We start from the raw sequence: 19,341 nt of genomic DNA on the forward strand, positions 1-19,341 counted from the left end.
TACAGGAGGCAGCTCATTAACCCTGTACCCCTAACTACAGGACGCAGCTCATTAACCCTGTACCCCTAACTACAGGAGGCAGCTCATTAACCCTGTACCCCTAACTACAGGAGGCAGCTCATTAACCCTGTACCCCTAACTACAGGAGGCAGCTCATTAACCCTGTACCCTTAACTACAGGAGGCAGCTCATTAACCCTGTACCCCTAACTACAGGAGGCAGCTCATTAACCCTGTACCCTTAACTACAGGAGGCAGCTCATTAACCCTGTATCCCTAACTACAGGAGGCAGCTCATTAACCCTGTACCCTTAGCTACAGGAGGCAGCTCATTAACCCTGTACCCTTAGCTACAGGAGGCAGCTCATTAACCCTGTACCCTTAGCTACAGGAGGCAGCTCATTAACCCTGTACCCCTAACTACAGGAGGCAGCTCATTAACCCTCTACCCTTAACTACAGGAGGCAGCTCATTAACCCTGTACCCTTAACTACAGGAGGCAGCTCATTAACCCTGTACCCTTAACTACAGGAGGCAGCTCATTAACCCTGTACCCCTAACTACAGGAGGCAGCTCATTAACCCCGTGCCCTTAACTACAGGAGGCAGCTCATTAACCCTGTACCCTTAACTACAGGAGGCAGCTCATTAACCCTGTACCCTTAACTACAGGAGGCAGCTCATTAACCCTGTACCCTTAACTACAGGAGGCAGCTCATTAACCCTGTACCCTTAACTACAGGAGGCAGCTCATTAACCCTGTACCCTTAACTACAGGAGGCAGCTCATTAACCCTGTACCCTTAGCTACAGGAGGCAGCTCATTAACCCTGTACCCTTAACTACAGGAGGCAGCTCATTAACCCTGTACCCTTAACTACAGGAGGCAGCTCATTAACCCTGTACCCTTAACTACAGGAGGCAGCTCATTAACCCTGTACCCTTAACTACAGGAGGCAGCTCATTAACCCTGTACCCTTAACTACAGGAGGCAGCTCATTAACCCTGTACCCTTAACTACAGGAGGCAGCTCATTAACCCTGTACCCCTAACTACAGGAGGCAGCTCATTAACCCTGTACCCCTAACTACAGGACGCAGCTCATTAACCCTGTACCCCTAACTACAGGAGGCAGCTCATTAACCCTGTACCCTTAACTACAGGAGGCAGCTCATTAACCCTGTACCCCTAACTACAGGAGGCAGCTCATTAACCCTGTACCCTTAACTACAGGAGGCAGCTCATTAACCCTGTACCCTTAACTACAGGAGGCAGCTCATTAACCCTGTACCCTTAACTACAGGAGGCAGCTCATTAACCCTGTACCCTTAACTACAGGAGGCAGCTCATTAACCCTGTACCCTTAGCTACAGGAGGCAGCTCATTAACCCTGTACCCTTAACTACAGGAGGCAGCTCATTAACCCTGTACCCTTAACTACAGGAGGCAGCTCATTAACCCTGTACCCTTAACTACAGGAGGCAGCTCATTAACCCTGTACCCTTAACTACAGGAGGCAGCTCATTAACCCTGTACCCTTAACTACAGGAGGCAGCTCATTAACCCTGTACCCTTAACTACAGGAGGCAGCTCATTAACCCTGTACCCTTAACTACAGGAGGCAGCTCATTAACCCTGTACCCTTAACTACAGGAGGCAGCTCATTAACCCTGTACCCTTAGCTACAGGAGGCAGCTCATTAACCCTGTACCCCTAACTACAGGAGGCAGCTCATTAACCCTGTACCCTTAGCTACAGGAGGCAGCTCATTAACCCTGTACCCTTAACTACAGGAGGCAGCTCATTAACCCTGTACCCTTAACTACAGGAGGCAGCTCATTAACCCTGTACCCTTAACTACAGGAGGCAGCTCATTAACCCTGTACCCCTAACTACAGGAGGCAGCTCATTAACCCTGTACCCTTAACTACAGGAGGCAGCTCATTAACCCTGTACCCTTAACTACAGGAGGCAGCTCATTAACCCTGTACGCCTAACTACAGGAGGCAGCTCATTAACCCTGTACCCTTAACTACAGGAGGCAGCTCATTAACCCTGTACCCTTAACTACAGGAGGCAGCTCATTAACCCTGTACCCTTAACTACAGGAGGCAGCTCATTAACCCTGTACCCTTAACTACAGGAGGCAGCTCATTAACCCTGTACCCTTAACTACAGGAGGCAGCTCATTAACCCTGTACCCTTAACTACAGGAGGCAGCTCATTAACCCTGTACCCTTAACTACAGGAGGCAGCTCATTAACCCTGTACCCTTAACTACAGGAGGCAGCTCATTAACCCTGTACCCTTAACTACAGGAGGCAGCTCATTAACCCTGTACCCCTAACTACAGGAGGCAGCTCATTAACCCTGTACCCTTAACTACAGGAGGCAGCTCATTAACCCTGTACCCTTAACTACAGGAGGCAGCTCATTAACCCTGTACCCTTAACTACAGGAGGCAGCTCATTAACCCTGTACCCTTAACTACAGGAGGCAGCTCATTAACCCTGTACCCTTAACTACAGGAGGCAGCTCATTAACCCTGTACCCTTAACTACAGGAGGCAGCTCATTAACCCTGTACCCTTAACTACAGGAGGCAGCTCATTAACCCTGTACCCTTAACTACAGGAGGCAGCTCATTAACCCTGTACCCTTAACTACAGGAGGCAGCTCATTAACCCTGTACCCTTAACTACAGGAGGCAGCTCATTAACCCTGTACCCTTAACTACAGGAGGCAGCTCATTAACCCTGTACCCTTAACTACAGGAGGCAGCTCATTAACCCTGTACCCTTAACTACAGGAGGCAGCTCATTAACCCTGTACCCTTAACTACAGGAGGCAGCTCATTAACCCTGTACCCTTAACTACAGGAGGCAGCTCATTAACCCTGTACCCTTAACTACAGGAGGCAGCTCATTAACCCTGTACCCTTAACTACAGGAGGCAGCTCATTAACCCTGTACCCTTAACTACAGGAGGCAGCTCATTAACCCTGTACCCTTAACTACAGGAGGCAGCTCATTAACCCTGTACCCCTAACTACAGGAGGCAGCTCATTAACCCTGTACCCTTAACTACAGGAGGCAGCTCATTAACCCTGTACCCTTAACTACAGGAGGCAGCTCATTAACCCTGTACCCTTAGCTACAGGAGGCAGCTCATTAACCCTGTACCCTTAACTACAGGAGGCAGCTCATTAACCCTGTACCCTTAACTACAGGAGGCAGCTCATTAACCCTGTACCCTTAACTACAGGAGGCAGCTCATTAACCCTGTACCCTTAGCTACAGGAGGCAGCTCATTAACCCTGTACCCTTAACTACAGGAGGCAGCTCATTAACCCTGTACCCTTAACTACAGGAGGCAGCTCATTAACCCTGTACCCTTAGCTACAGGAGGCAGCTCATTAACCCTGTACCCTTAGCTACAGGAGGCAGCTCATTAACCCTGTACCCTTAACTACAGGAGGCAGCTCATTAACCCTGTACCCTTAACTACAGGAGGCAGCTCATTAACCCTGTACCCTTAACTACAGGAGGCAGCTCATTAACCCTGTACCCTTAGCTACAGGAGGCAGCTCATTAACCCTGTACCCTTAACTACAGGAGGCAGCTCATTAACCCTGTACCCTTAACTACAGGAGGCAGCTCATTAACCCTGTACCCTTAGCTACAGGAGGCAGCTCATTAACCCTGTACCCTTAGCTACAGGAGGCAGCTCATTAGCATCTCAAAAAGCCTTAATACTCTGTTCTAACTACCAGACCATGTAAAATGATGAAACCAGATGTCATTTAAGGCTTACAGGGACTGCATTCAATAACCCAGCCTATAATTTTTCCTTCAGCTCTGAAAATTAGCATCTCCTAGCTGCTCTTTGAGCAGTTAAATCAGTTCTACAGCTCAGAAAGATAGCTTCTCATCAGCATAAGGGCCATATTATTAGCATGTACTCTAATTATTGCACTCATTGTCCTAGGAACTATCACTGGCAAGAACAACAAAGCTGAATGTGTTCATTATGTCAATCCCCATTAGCTGTATATCTTACAAAGCTGGCTCAGCCCAATGACATTCCCTTGGGTTCAGCACTAAATACTCCTCTGTCATGTTTGTAAATGTGGACCTTGTTAGTTCTGAAGCATACTTTGTAATGGACAGAGTTCTGAAGCATACTTTGTAATGGACAGAGTTCTGAAGCATACTTTGTAATGGGCAGAGTTCTGAAGCATACTTTGTAATGGACAGAGTTCTGAAGCATACTTTGTAATGGACAGAGTTCTGAAGCATACTTTGTAATGGACAGAGTTCTGAAGCATACTTTGTAATGGACAGAGTTCTGAAGCATACTTTGTAATGGACAGAGTTCTGAAGCATACTTTGTAATGGACAGAGTTCTGAAGCATACTTCGTAATGGACAGAGTTCTGAAGCATACTTTGTAATGGACAGAGTTCTGAAGCATACTTTGTAATGGGCAGAGTTCTGAAGCATACTTTGTAATGGGCAGAGTTCTGAAGCATACTTTGTAATGGACAGAGTTCTGAAGCATACTTTGTAATGGGCAGAGTTCTGAAGCATACTTTGTAATGGGCAGAGTTCTGAAGCATACTTTGTAATGGGCAGAGTTCTGAAGCATACTTTGTAATGGGCAGAGTTCTGAAGCATACTTTGTAATGGGCAGAGTTCTGAAGCATACTTTGTAATGGACAGAGTTCTGAAGCATACTTTGTAATGGACAGAGTTCTGAAGCATACTTCGTAATGGACAGAGTTCTGAAGCATACTTTGTAATGGACAGAGTTCTGAAGCATACTTTGTAATGGGCAGAGTTCTGAAGCATACTTTGTAATGGACAGAGTTCTGAAGCATACTTTGTAATGGGCAGAGTTCTGAAGCATACTTTGTAATGGACAGAGTTCTGAAGCATACTTTGTAATGGACAGAGTTCTGAAGCATACTTTGTAATGGGCAGAGTTCTGAAGCATACTTTGTAATGGGCAGAGTTCTGAAGCATACTTTGTAATGGACAGAGTTCTGAAGCATACTTTGTAATGGGCAGAGTTCTGAAGCATACTTTGTAATGGACAGAGTTCTGAAGCATACTTTGTAATGGACAGAGTTCTGAAGCATACTTTGTAATGGGCAGAGTTCTGAAGCATACTTTGTAATGGACAGAGTTCTGAAGCATACTTTGTAATGGACAGAGTTCTGAAGCATACTTTGTAATGGGCAGAGTTCTGAAGCATACTTTGTAATGGACAGAGTTCTGAAGCATACTTTGTAATGGACAGAGTTCTGAAGCATACTTTGTAATGGGCAGAGTTCTGAAGCATACTTTGTAATGGACAGAGTTCTGAAGCATACTTTGTAATGGGCAGAGTTCTGAAGCATACTTTGTAATGGACAGAGTTCTGAAGCATACTTTGTAATGGACAGAGTTCTGAAGCATACTTTGTAATGGACAGAGTTCTGAAGCATACTTTGTAATGGGCAGAGTTCTGAAGCATACTTCGTAATGGACAGAGTTCTGAAGCATACTTTGTAATGGGCAGAGTTCTGAAGCATACTTCGTAATGGACAGTCTGCAAAATTAAGTTAGATGTGGTTGCAACGTAGGAGCAGCATCATGACAGACTGTTCTGATGTTTGTTCCCATTATCTGCAAAGTACTTCTCTTAACATCTTCTTGTGAAATGAGCTCTCGCTTAAGTGATGAGATGTAATATGTAAGTATTTGCTTTACCTGGCTTTCATATAAACTCTGATCGGTTTCTGTTTGCAAGCATTGTGCTGTGGGATACCTTTCGTCTAATTATTCCTTTACTCAAAAATATTAAAGCTAGGAAAGTGTACCCCCCCCCCTCCCCCGTCAAAAAGTAAAACTACCATGCAGGGATCAAAATTATTCTCAAAGAAGCAGTCAAAACAAAGCTTTACCATAGTTCATCCCCACTTCAAAGCAACTATAGGAGAAAGAGCTTTCATGCCACCGTGAATCACATCCAAACGAGTTAAAAAACAACCAACCTCAATCAAGCCCTGCTCATGTGCTTTTGTGACAATGCTCATCCAAACTTCACTTTTCCATTTGTTTCTGTGTATAAAAAGTATAACTCTTATTTGTTACTGTCTCTGGCTAATAACATTTGAGTAGCTCATTTTAATCTTGTACATTTGCACAGTTTATTCTCAAATGTACTATCTGCATATTTCTTATGCATTGTAATTAACTGTACTTAGTGTTTTTTGCCTACATCTTATTTAACTTGTGCTTAGAGTTTCTTTCTATGCCTAGTGCTTGTCTGTTTTCTTAAGCATAACTATGTGAATTCATGAATATGTTTTGCTGTTTGAGCCTAGGTCATGGCTGAAAAGGGCCACCAGCTAAATTACCTATTAAACTACTAGTAATAAAAAAATAATAAAAATGTTACTGTGTTTTTAGTTTTTTTTTTTCAAATATAACAGCCCATGGCTGAAAACGGCCTCTGAGTTTCAGTCCACTTTCCTCAAATAATATAAAGTAGCACATATATTTTTGAAATGCTACTTCTGCAGAATCTGTATTTGCATTTGTTTAGATTCTCAGGAGCAAATGCCACATCATGAACTCTCTATCAGCATCTAATTTTGCCATCAAAATATATTTTCACATTTGGGACCTATAATTTTCCATTTTGATTTCTAATTTTTGAGCAGAAACTGTAAATTTACACAACCATTTATAGAGCTTTATTGTCTAAGAAGATGTGCATCTACTGTTTAACTTGAGACAGCAATCCAAACCCTTCAGCCATCCATGTGCTTTACATAATAAATGGGAGCATGAGTAGCAGACTACATTAAAATATGCTAGAAACCAAACTATTAACTTAAATGTAGAAGTTAAACTCCTTTGTATTAATACCAAAACACAGTTTAACACACACGCGCGCGCGAGTACAGGCACACACACCAGTTCAGATACCTGAAGCAGCTGCTGCAGCAGTCGATTCCTTCCCTCCATGAAGCAGCCCAGGCCAGACGATAATCCACACACACAACTGCAATCATTTCCTTAGTCGCAGATAGTTTCCAAATTCCTTAGCTCTGCAGCAATAGTAGTACCCTTCACGCTCGCAGATCGTTTCCAGATTCCTTAGCTCTGCAGCCCAGCAGTAGTACAGTACCCTTCCCGCTAATAGACCATTCAAAAAGAAAGAGGCAGCAAGCCAGAAATGTAGCTGCACGTGAGCCTTTGAGCTCAGTTCTGACAGGCTGATGGTGCTGACGTCATCGTGCATGCAATGACGTCAACAAAATACAGAAAAGAAAAGAAATCTTAAAAAAAGCTGGGAAAAAGTCGGAAATCAAGGGGTGCCACTCGGGAATCGTGGCACCCCATTATTTGACCCCAACACTAGGGTAAAACCAGGTAATTTGGTACGGTTGGGAGGTATGCCCCCATGTGATGGATTAATTACATCTAAAACTATAAATTTAAAACTGTGGTTTGGATATTGTGTGATATGTTTAGCTAATGCATTGGTTTCACAGTGGTCTCTAATATTTCTTAAATGTTCACCAATTCTATGTTTGAGCTTGTGTTCAGTTTTGCCTATGTAAAAACAAGGGCAGAATTCACATATAGTACAATATATGACTTTCTCAGTAAAGCAACAATACCTGTCTCTAATTTTTATTCTCATCCCCTTAATACTTATTTCATTGACTTCCAATATATAGGGACAGAATTTACATGATCCACATTATACATGTAACCACCCTTATTTGTTTTACCCTGGTGTTCTAATAAAGATTTAATGTTGTTGCCTTTTCTAAAAACACAGACTGGCTTTTCTCCAATTATTCCTCTTATATTAATGTCACCTATCAAAAGTGGCCAATTCTTTTTAAATAGCTTTTATATAATATGCATCAGCAGAAAAAGTTATGATAAAACAAAATTTATAAATTATTCTTATTATTATTAGTATTAACACTTACTACTTGAGGGTTATCTACAGAAGTATTGGCAATATGTACCTGTTCATCTGCTGATAAGACAGTAATACCATTAACAGACATATTGTCATTAGATTTCAATAAAGGAATGAAATGGCCATTTTCTCTTTTCTTGATAACCTCATTCATGATATTTTCAACCAGGGAATGGGGGTAACCCCTTCTGAAAAACATGTCTCGAAGATTATGGCATTCATAAATAAATTTTTCATACTGAGTGACCATTCGAGTTGCTCTAACAAATTGTCCTTTTAGAACACCTCTTTTTTGCAGAAATGGATGGCAGCTCATAAAATGCACAAAATTATTAGAAAAAGTTGCTTTTCAAAAGATCTCCGACACAAACTTATTATTCCCAGTGTCTTTCTTTAGCAACTCATCCAAATAAGCAATTTCTACCTCATTTATAGTGTGTGTAAATTTTAAAAAAGGGGTTCTGTTCTTAATATATTGAAGGAATGGTTCTATGCTTTGTTCAGGCCCGCTCCACAGAATAAAAATATCATCCAGGAAGTGGGTATATAAGTGTCAGAATGGGAAATAATGAGAAGTCATTAAACATATTTTCTCCAATTCTAGTATGATATTTGTGTACATGCCGCCACACACAGACCCCATCGCTACCCCTTCTTTTTGGATATAAAGTTGTTCAAACAAAAAAAAAATATTTTTCAATACTATATCCAATAACTGCTCCAGTGTATTACTTTTATCCTGAGGTAGATTTTTACTATGTAGATATTCACAGAACCACCGAGTGCCAGTATCATGGGGAATCACAGTGTAGAGGTCCTTTACATCAATAATTATAAAAATAAAGGCCCTATCAAAAACTACTGTGTTCATCTTACTTAAAATATCCCATGAATCACTACACAATGATAGTTCTGTCTTTAATAATTTCTTCATTTCAACATCAAGATACTTCACTAGTGTCTGTGTGATGAAGCCTCTAGCATTTACAATAGGTCAAAAAGGGGGTTCGTGTGTGTCCTTATGTATTTTAGGAATCCCATAAATAGTTGGAGTAATGGGATAATCTACAGACAAAAATTGATGTTCTTCAACAGTAATCAGGCCATCTATAAATAAATCTTGTATATGCCCTTTAATTTTTCTATATGCACCATTTTGCTCATTCAGAGAGCTGTAGGCTTATGTATCTGCCTCCAGAATTTCAAGAATTTTCTGTATGTAATCATGTTTCCACATAAGGACCACACCACCCTCTTTATCTGGTTTCATTACCCTTAAATTTTCATTAGAAGTCAGATATTCCAATTCAATTATTTCATCAATATACATATTGTTCTTAAGCAGTTTTTTATCTGTCATTTTCCTATGCGCCCTAATATCTAGTTCACATGCACGTTCAAAGGTGTCTAGAATAGGGGGTATAGGAGGGTTATATGTGCTAGAATTTTTAAAAGGGTGTATAACATTCTCAACACCTTTAAATAGGTTCAGATTCAACTTCCTGATATAATTTTAAATCCAATAATGTCTGTACCACATTAGCTGGTGAATTAGGTGTAAATGTAGGTCTTTTTGCTAGAAGGTTACATACATGGGTGCTGACATTCAATTCTGTGAAATTATAAACTTTAAAGTCACCTTCATTATTTACATGACTGGATAAAGATGGCAATTAATAGATGTTAACATCACTAGTAAGTGTATCTAAACATGCATTTAATATCTCCACCGATTCCCCCTCCATGGTCCCCTGTAATGTCCTCTGTTCACTTGTTGTTGCCCTGTTGGTATTGGTAAGATTGTGGTTTCCCATAATCGGTGCCCCTCATCTGTTGTTGATTCTTGATTCACTCCATTCTCCTCAGAGGCAGAAACTCTTATTCCCCTAAAAAAGAGTTGTCCATATTATGGTCTACAAGTTCTTGGTTATCAGACACTAAGTGTTGTCCATCAGCATGTCTATTATTGAGAGTCCATACTTGAGATGGAGGGGGTGGGGGTAGCCATTGTTAGAATTATAGTCCTTTCTATCCCTTATTATTTTTTTCAACTTATTTTTAATAACTTCCATTTGTTTCTCAATGGAACAAAATATACGGTTATATTCAAACTTGTTTGAATGAAACAGAGGATGTTGTGTGATTTTACTGTCCAGAGATTTGACCTCTTGGCCCAAAGAATCAATTTGAGCCTCATTATATTGTATTACCATCTCCATATATTCCATACCAAAGCAATCAAACAGTTTAAGCAAGTTTCTATGAAAAGGAAAATTTTCTATGAGGCCTGTGGGATAACGGCATATACGAAGCCTTTTAGGAACTATTCTTTTATTTATACATTCATGAAAGTAACTGTTGTCCATCTGTAACGTCTTTATTTTTATTAAAATATGGTCAAAGTTACTTAAATTCTGGTTGAAAGAGTGATTACTGTTATCTCATTTGTCCTTTAGCTTAAAGTGTATTTATTATTAAGCCAGTCAGTTAAACCATAACTGTTACTTGCTAAATTCACCGTATTAACATTGTGCATGGTATCCGAGTTGGAAAAGGCATTCGGAATACCACTAACCTGTGCTGTAGCATGTTGGATAGGTCTCCAAGATGGAGAGTTGCTCAGAGGTTGGGAATTCAGCTGAGAAGACTGTCAATTAGGTTCCAACATTGTCAAGGTACTCAGTGTAGGATGAACTGAGAGCTGGGACAAGGTAGTTTGTTCCAAATGATCCATTCTGGAAATAAGTTGCTGTATTAAAACAGAAAGGCCCCCAGGTTAAGAAGAAACAGCCTGGGTTGATTCAATCACATTTTCCATGTTCCACAATATGTAGAAAGGCAGTCAGTTCCAGTTTAAATCTAATTCAGCAAATGGCAGCCACTCCTGCTGTATACTTGAGCAAACCAAACTGTAAATCCACAAAAGCAAATGAAACCAATAAATACACAAAAAAACTCAAGCCTTCACAAACAGGTGCTGGATTTATTTTTCAAATTGCAAGTAAGCACTTCCATTCCAAAAAGCATTTACAAGGAACTTCATCAGACAATTACAAAAACATGACTGCCTGGTTAAATACTTTCAAAGCATGACATCACTTCCTGACTCATATTTAAAAGCACAGTGTCTTACTTACACATAAAAAGATGTGATTTCAAAACATATACATTAAGAAAAGGTGAAACATGTAAATGTGCATGAACAGTAAAACATGAACCCTGACAATAAAAACTATGAAGTATTTAAAAAACAAACACAAAAAAATGTGTATTCATACTATTTTATTTATTTATTTATTTTTATTTTACATTTGTTGACCGGGCTAGTCCAACTGGATCATTGTCCATTTTTTTTGGGAGCCGGGGAGAAAAAAAAACTCCAAAAAAGCATGTTTATAAATATATGTTAAAAAAAAAAAAAAAAAAAAAAAGATAGAAAAATATAATATAATACAAGGATATTAAGGTCAGGTGTCAGATGATGCTATTCTAATATATAATATATATACTATATAATATAATACAAATGTAAATAAAAAAAAAAAAAAAAAAAAATAATTTTTTTTTTTTTTTTTTTTTTTTTTTTTTTTTTTTTTATTTTTATGAGAGATGAGATTTGAGAAAATAAATAAAATAAAAATATAGTTGAAAATAGAAAGTAAGAAAGTTTACTATTACATTCTATTTACATACATATGAAGTTTCTGACTTAATAATCCTTCGGAAAATGCATGCTGTCACAAAACACATATCTCTACCAACTTTCTACGGTTACAACAGCAATATTTTAAACTTTTTCCTTGCTGTGACATCTCTAACTTGAAGCCGCTATATAATGACAGTCATCAGAGTTTCAGACTCCATGCCTTTCAGAAAAATGTGTACTAGTTGTTGTTGTGTCTTTCGGCTTTTCCCGGTTAGGGGTCGCCACAGTGGAACTCCGGTCCGCTAATGATTGGCAGTAGATTTTTACATGCCGAGTTGCCAGCCCTGACGCACAACCTTCAATGATGGTACGCCCATTCACGCATGTCTCCACACAGAAGACGCTTTAGCTGAGAATTGAACAGGACAACTAGTACAAAGCACATTATTCTAGCAACTTTAATTATATAATAACACATATTTTACACTTTGTCCCTGAAGTTATTCCTCCCCAACCTGAAATCGCTAGCTACTGAGATAGACATTTTGAGTTTCAGACTTCATATTCTTCATATTATTTACATACATATGAAATTCTCACTAAAAAATTAACTACTATAAATAATTCTACCTATTCAGGGCTTTCCATTTTAAAATACTGGCTATAGACATGCTGTCATTTAGTCCAGGCCAGTGTACTGAATCCAAACATATCTGCCAGCTCAATTCATTCCTCTCAAGGAGATATGGCCGTGCACCTCCCCATGTGAAGGATTAACTACATCTAAAACTATAAACTGTTTTACTATTCATGCACATTTACATGTTTCACTTTTTCTTAATGTTTATGTTTTTAAATCAAATCTTTTTATGTGTAAGTTAAGACACTATGCTTTTAAATATGAGTCATGAAGTGATATCATGCTTTAAAAGCATTTAACCAGGCAGTCATTTTTTTGTAATTATCCAATGAAGTTCCTTGTAAATGCTTTTTGGAATGAAAGAGCTTACTTGCAGTTTGAAAAATAAATCCAGCACCTGTTTGTGAAGGCTTGAGCTTTTTTGTGTACTTCTTGGTTTCTTCTTGGCACCAATTATGGGAAACAACAATCTTACCAATACCAATAGGGCAACAACAGAACGAACAGAAGACATTACAGGGGACCATGGAATGGGAATCTGGGAGATATTAACTGCATGTTTAGATACACTTACTAATGATATTAACATCTATTCATTGCCTTCTTTATCCATTCATGTAAATAATGAAGGTAACTTTAAAGTTTATAATTTCACAGAATTGAATGTCGGCACCCATTTATGTAACCTTCTAGCAAAAGGACCTACATTTACATCTAATTCACCAGCTAATGTGGTACAGACATAATTGGATTTAAAATTATATCAGGAAGTTGAATCCGAACCTGTTATTTAAAGGTGTTGAGAATGTTATACACACTTTTAAAATTTCTAGCACATATAACCCTCAAACGTGTATGTGAACTAGATATTAGGGAGCATAGGAAAATGACAGATAAAAAGCTGCTTAAGAACAAAATGTGTATTGATGAAATAATTGAATTGGAATATCTGACTTCTAATGAAAATTTAAGGGTCATGAAATCAGATAAAGGGGGTGGTGTGGTCTTTATGTGGAAACATGATTACATACAGAAAATCCTTGAAATTCTGGAGGCAGATACATATGCCTACAGCTCTCTGAATGAGCAAAATGGTGCATATAGAAAAATTAAAGGGCATATAGAAGATTTATTTATAGATGGCCTAATTACTGTCGAAGAACATCAGTTTTTGTCTGTAGATTATCCTATTACTCCAACTATTTATGGGATTCCTAAAATACATAAGGACACACACCAACCCCTTTTTTGACCTATTGTAAATGCTAGAGGCTCCATCACACAGACACTAGTGAAGTATCTTGATGTTGAAATGAAGAAATTATTAAAGACAGAACTGTCACTGTGTAGAGATTCATGGGATATTTTAAGTAAGATCAACACAGTAGTTTTTGATAGGGCCTTTATTTTTATAACTATTGATGTAAAGGACCTCTACACTGTGATTCCCCATGATACCGGCACTCAATGGTTCTGTGAAGAGCTACATAGTAAAAATCTACCTCAGGATAAAATTAATACACTGGAGCAGTTATTGGATATAGTATTGAAAAATATTTTTTTTTTGTTTGAACAACTTTATATCCAAAAAGAATGGGTCATGATGGGGTCTGTGTGTGGCGGCATGTACACAAATATCGTTATGCTAGAACGGGAGAAAAGATGTTTAATGACTTCTCATTATTTCCCATTCTGACACTTATATACCCACTTCCTGGATGATATTGTTATTCTGTGGAGCGGGCCTGAACAAAGCATAGAACCATTCCTTCAATATATTAACAACACAACCCCTTTTTTTAAATTTACACACACTATAAATGAGGTAGAAATTGCTTATTTGGATGTGTTGCTAAAGAAAGAGACTGAGAATAATAAGTTTGTGTCGGAGATCTTTCAAAAAGCAACTTTTTCTAATAATTTTTTGCATTTTATGAGCTGCCATCTGTTTCCACAAAAAAGAGATGTTCTAAAAGGGCAATTTGTTAGAGCAGCCCGAATGGTCACTCAGTATGAAAAATGTATTTATGAATGCCATAATCTTCGAGACATGTTTTTCAGAAGGGGTTACCCCCATTCCCTGGTTGAAAATATCATGAATGAGGTTATCAAAAAAAGAGAAAATGGCCATTTCATTCCTTTATTGAAATCTAATGACAATATGTCTGTTAATGGTTTTATTGTCTTATCAGCAGATGAACAGGTACATATTGCCAATACTTCTGTAGATAACCATCAGATAGTAAGTGTTAATACTAATAATAAGAATAATAATTATAAATCTTGTTTTATCACAACTTTTTCTACTGATGCATATTACATAAAATCTATTTTAGAAAAGAGTTGGCCCTTTTGATAGGTGACATTACTATAAGAAGAATAATTGGAGAAAAGCCAGTCTGTGCTTTTAGAAAAGGCAACAACATCAAATCTTTATTAGAACACCAGGGTAAAACAAATAAGGGTGGTTACATATATAAATGTGGATCATGTAAATTCTGTCCCTATATATTGGAAGTCAATTAAATAAGTATTAAGGGGATGAGAATAAAAATTAGAGACAGGTATTATTGCTTCACTGAGAAAGTCATATATTGTGCTATATGTGAATTCTGCCCTTGTTTTTACATAGGCAAAACTGAGCGTAAGCTCAAACATAGAACTGGTGAACATTTAAGAAATATTAGAGACCACTGTGAAACCAATGCATTAGCTAAACATATCACACAATATCCAAACCAATTGAGCTGGCAGATCCATTTGGATTTAATACACTGGCCTGGACTAAATGACAGCATGTCTATAGCCAATATTTTAAAACTGAAAGCCCTGAATAGATAGAATGATTTATAGTAGTTCATTTTTGTGAGAATTTTGTATGTATGTAAATAATATGAAGGATATGAAGTCTGAAACTCAAAATGTCTATCTCATTATCTGCTGATTTCAAGTTGGGGAGGAATAACTTCAAGGAGAATGTGCAAAATATGTCTTGTTATATAGTTAAAGTTGCTAGAATAATGTGTTTTGTACTACTACACATTTTTCTGAAGGGCATGAAGTCTGAAACTCTGGTGTCTGTCATTATATAGCGGCTTCAAATTAGATACGTCACAGCAAGGAAAAAGTTTAAAATATTGCTGTTGTAACCAAAGAAAGTTGGTAGAGAAATGTGTTTTGTGACAGCATGTATTTTCTGAAGGATTATTAAGACAGAAACTTCATATGTATGTAAATAGTATGAATACACATTTTTTGTGTTTGTTTTTTAAAATACTTCATAGTTTTTAATGTCAGGGTTCATGTTTTACTATTCATGCACATTTACATGTTTTACTTTTTCTTAATGTATATGTTTTTAAATCACATCTTTTTATGTGTAAGTAAGACACTGTGCTTTTAAGTATGAGTCAGGAAGTGATGTAATGCTTTAAAAGTATTTAACCAGGCAGTCATTTTTTTGTAATTGTCTGATGAAGTTCCTTGTAAATGCTTTTTGGAATGAAAGCGCTTACTTGCAGTTTGAAAAATAATTCCAGCAGCACCTGTTTGTGAAGGCTTGAGCTTTTTTGCGCACTTCTTGGTTTCGTTTGGTTTTGTATATATCTTTGTTCCATTCCTCCACATTCACTGCAATGGATTCCTATACCCTCCCTCCCCTGTGTGGCATACCTGCTTTATGTCTGTTATTGTCCACAATATTGTTTTGCTGTACTAGCCTTGGATTGTATACTGGGCATGTTGTGACCATAACCATATTAGTAGACTAGGAGACCTACAAGCCTTTTATATCTATGCGAGGTGGTCCTCTGTGGTATTCCCACTCTGATGACATGGCTGGACATCATTGTAATTCTGTGTTATTTAGTTCTAGGCATGTTGTCAATTAACCTGTAATCCAGTTAGACCATTTCTTCCCCTCCCCTTAGCTTGCAACTAGTAATGGGAAGACATCATCTAGATGGCCATCAGGGTTATTGCTTATCAAAGTTATTTTTTAGCCCTGCCCAATTAACCCTCATAGTGGCCTGATATGTATATAGCCCCACAGCACTGCCTCAGTGACATATGCACACTTCTGCATATACATTGAATCCAGTTATAACACATGAATGTGCTGTTTGGATGATTGTGTGCATTATGGTCTGTAATCATCTCTCCTTCACTGGGTGCTTGCCATGCAGTAAGCTAGGCGATCTGACTCCTAAGAGATGGAGGGGTCAGCGCTTGCCTCTCATTCCTACCATTCTCATCCAGCTCATTTAGTGCCTAGGTCACTAATCAGTCCAAACTCATCAGGAGTTTACTAGTATGCTGCATAGAGCTGGATGCAGACAGTGTGCCTTTGCATGGTATAGCACACCAGCTTAACCTTTCATATTTATTTTGCAACTGCAGTGATAGGAGACTACATTACACATTATTATCTGCTGAATCAGACACCAGCTACGCCTACAAACGAGGTTCCCATGTGATGCCTCTGATCCATAGCACAAAGTATGCACTTTGAAGTCAGGTGCCTGTTGTTTACTTTTCATGTTTTATATGTTAAAAAGCCGGAACAAACCACGTAGTCTCATTTATTGTGTTTGATAATTATCTTTTTATGTTCTCTAATTCCATAACATGTCTGCAGAGTCTGTTTTGAGGGTATTACACTATGTTTCTATATTAAAATTCAATTCAAAGAGCTATGCAGACAGTAAGACATAAATAGATATGTACTTGTCTCCATGTGTGATTGTATGTAGGGGAGCGCCTTTATACCAAAATGCTCATTTGAGTTACAAATGTGAATCCCATGATAAATTTAAAAAAATATATATATATATATATATATATATATATATATATATATATATATATGCAATTATAGCCCATGACCTTACTCTGCCATTGTCTAAAAATTGTTCTTCCAGCTTTTCTCACGAGTATGTGGCACCATGTCTCCTCATTTTGGGGGGAGGTGACTGTTTTCATTATTCCATTTATTGTTACTCTGGATATAAAATACTTAATGTATAATTGATATGGAAGGCACCAATCCAAAATTTGACTCAGTTTAAGTTGAAAACTTTGATTAACGAATAATGTTTAAAGCCATGTTTGTAATGAATCATCACTGCTGTTGCTGAAAGACTTCAGTAGTTTATAATCAAGAAACAGAATCAAAGGTTTTCAGAATAACGGCAAGCAATATAATTACAGCATTTCTATCAGGTCACATATGATTTATTCTGTATTATTTGATGCTCTGCATAACTTAAAATGTAATCTGCAAACAATAACTTTATATGGAGTTTATGCTGGTGCCCATGTCTGTTATAAACTGGATTTGTGTCACAGTATCCAGACATAGACAGCTGAATATATTAGAACAAAATAAGGAAAGCACTGAAAGTGTATGAATCTATGGAGAAATCCAGTTTTATTGTTATCCCTAAAAAGCAGATGAAACCAATGATTCTTTTTTTGTAGGGGCAACCCTCCCAGCATCTTTGTTTAGATTTACTAATGCCACAGTCACACAACTGCTGAGAAAATGCAAACGCCACTTTCACAAAATCACTGTCATGTTATACTGCCAGTGTGTCTTGTCACAGAAACAGTGAAAACACACAGTAAAATCATCCCAAAAGACACTAAAATGTTTAAGCATAAAATGTAGTAATGCTCAAATTCCAGTGTCCCTAAAACTGAAAGACACTTTCCAACCAAAACATTAATAAAATAAACTACTTGTTAAAATTACCATTTGATTTACATGACATAGCAAATATTCCTTCGCTGAAAGCGTCATTGTTCAACCAGCATGCTCCTTATAAATGTAGAGCAATAGGTAAATGGGTTCATAGGTAAGTACTAGGCAGTAACTCTACAGACGATTACAAGCCTTGCCGATAAACCATATTCAGAAGTTCCCCCAGCCTCAAAGAGAGCAACACAAGATAAACTGGGGGTGAATTTGAGGCTGCCTATCGAATTATCTATATTTACACTGCAGGTAGCAAGGATTCTAATCTTCTTGACATGTGGCATAAGTTTGTTGAAAAGGCAATGGAAACACTGAGATATGAATGTATCTCACATGCATGTGTTATTCATCTGTTTATGAAGGCCGATATCATTTAATAGGATATCTGAGAAGCCATTTGTTAAATGAAGGAACAGGAGGCCAAAGAAGGTTGGATCCTTCAATGCTCAAAAGACTAGACACAGGTTACCAAAGAGGAATCTGTAGGGGACTGAGTTCAGAGATAAGGGTCTATGTCATATAATCAAACATTCAGCTCTGCAAACCTCCATTCATTGAGCCAAAAACTTTGAACATTCACTCCAGCAAATGTGATTTTGACCTAATTTCTAAAACAGGAAATTACATAAATTGGCTAACATTGCAACTGTCAGACAAACTGCAATACATCAAGCCCACCCAGGTGGGGGGCTGTGCCCCCCACACCCCTTTAATTATATATACCAACTCCAAAATTGCACTACAGTGAGGAAAGGGCAAATTTCCTGATGTTGGCCAACTAATACCATTCCCTGTTTTAGAAATTCGCTAAAGTTCACATTCCCTGAAGTGCATATGCGCTGTTTTCAGCTCGATGAATGGAGGTTCACAGAGCTGAACATTCAACTATATGACAAAGACCCCAGAGATAAGGCTGCCAGACTGGCCAGATAACTGAGGATCTTGAAGTCATTGATATTTTTAAATAGGAATAGCTGAGGTAGCTCAAGTTAAGCGATATATTTAGATAAATACTTGTCAATAGGGGTATTATATTCAATTATATTCAATAATAGGTCTGATGTTATTCATAAAAATGGATGTATGAAAACAATAAAACAATAATAGTTTGAAGATGCAAGGAGAAGCAGTCACTGGAGATATGCAGAAATGTATTTTCAACAGAGAAAGTGGTGTGTGGTGATGCACATTAGTGCAGCACTTAGCAATTTTACCTGATAGTGCTTGGTTCTTTATTTCAGTTCCCAGTTGGTGTGGAGTTTGAAGGTCCTCCCTGTACCCACATAGGGTTCTTGGTGGAGGCTCTGCTACCACAT

Source organism: Protopterus annectens, chromosome 3.part0 (assembly GCF_019279795.1).
Source record: "Protopterus annectens isolate FY-2018-M chromosome 3.part0, PAN1.0, whole genome shotgun sequence".
In the NCBI taxonomy this organism is placed as follows: domain Eukaryota; kingdom Metazoa; phylum Chordata; order Ceratodontiformes; family Protopteridae; genus Protopterus; species Protopterus annectens.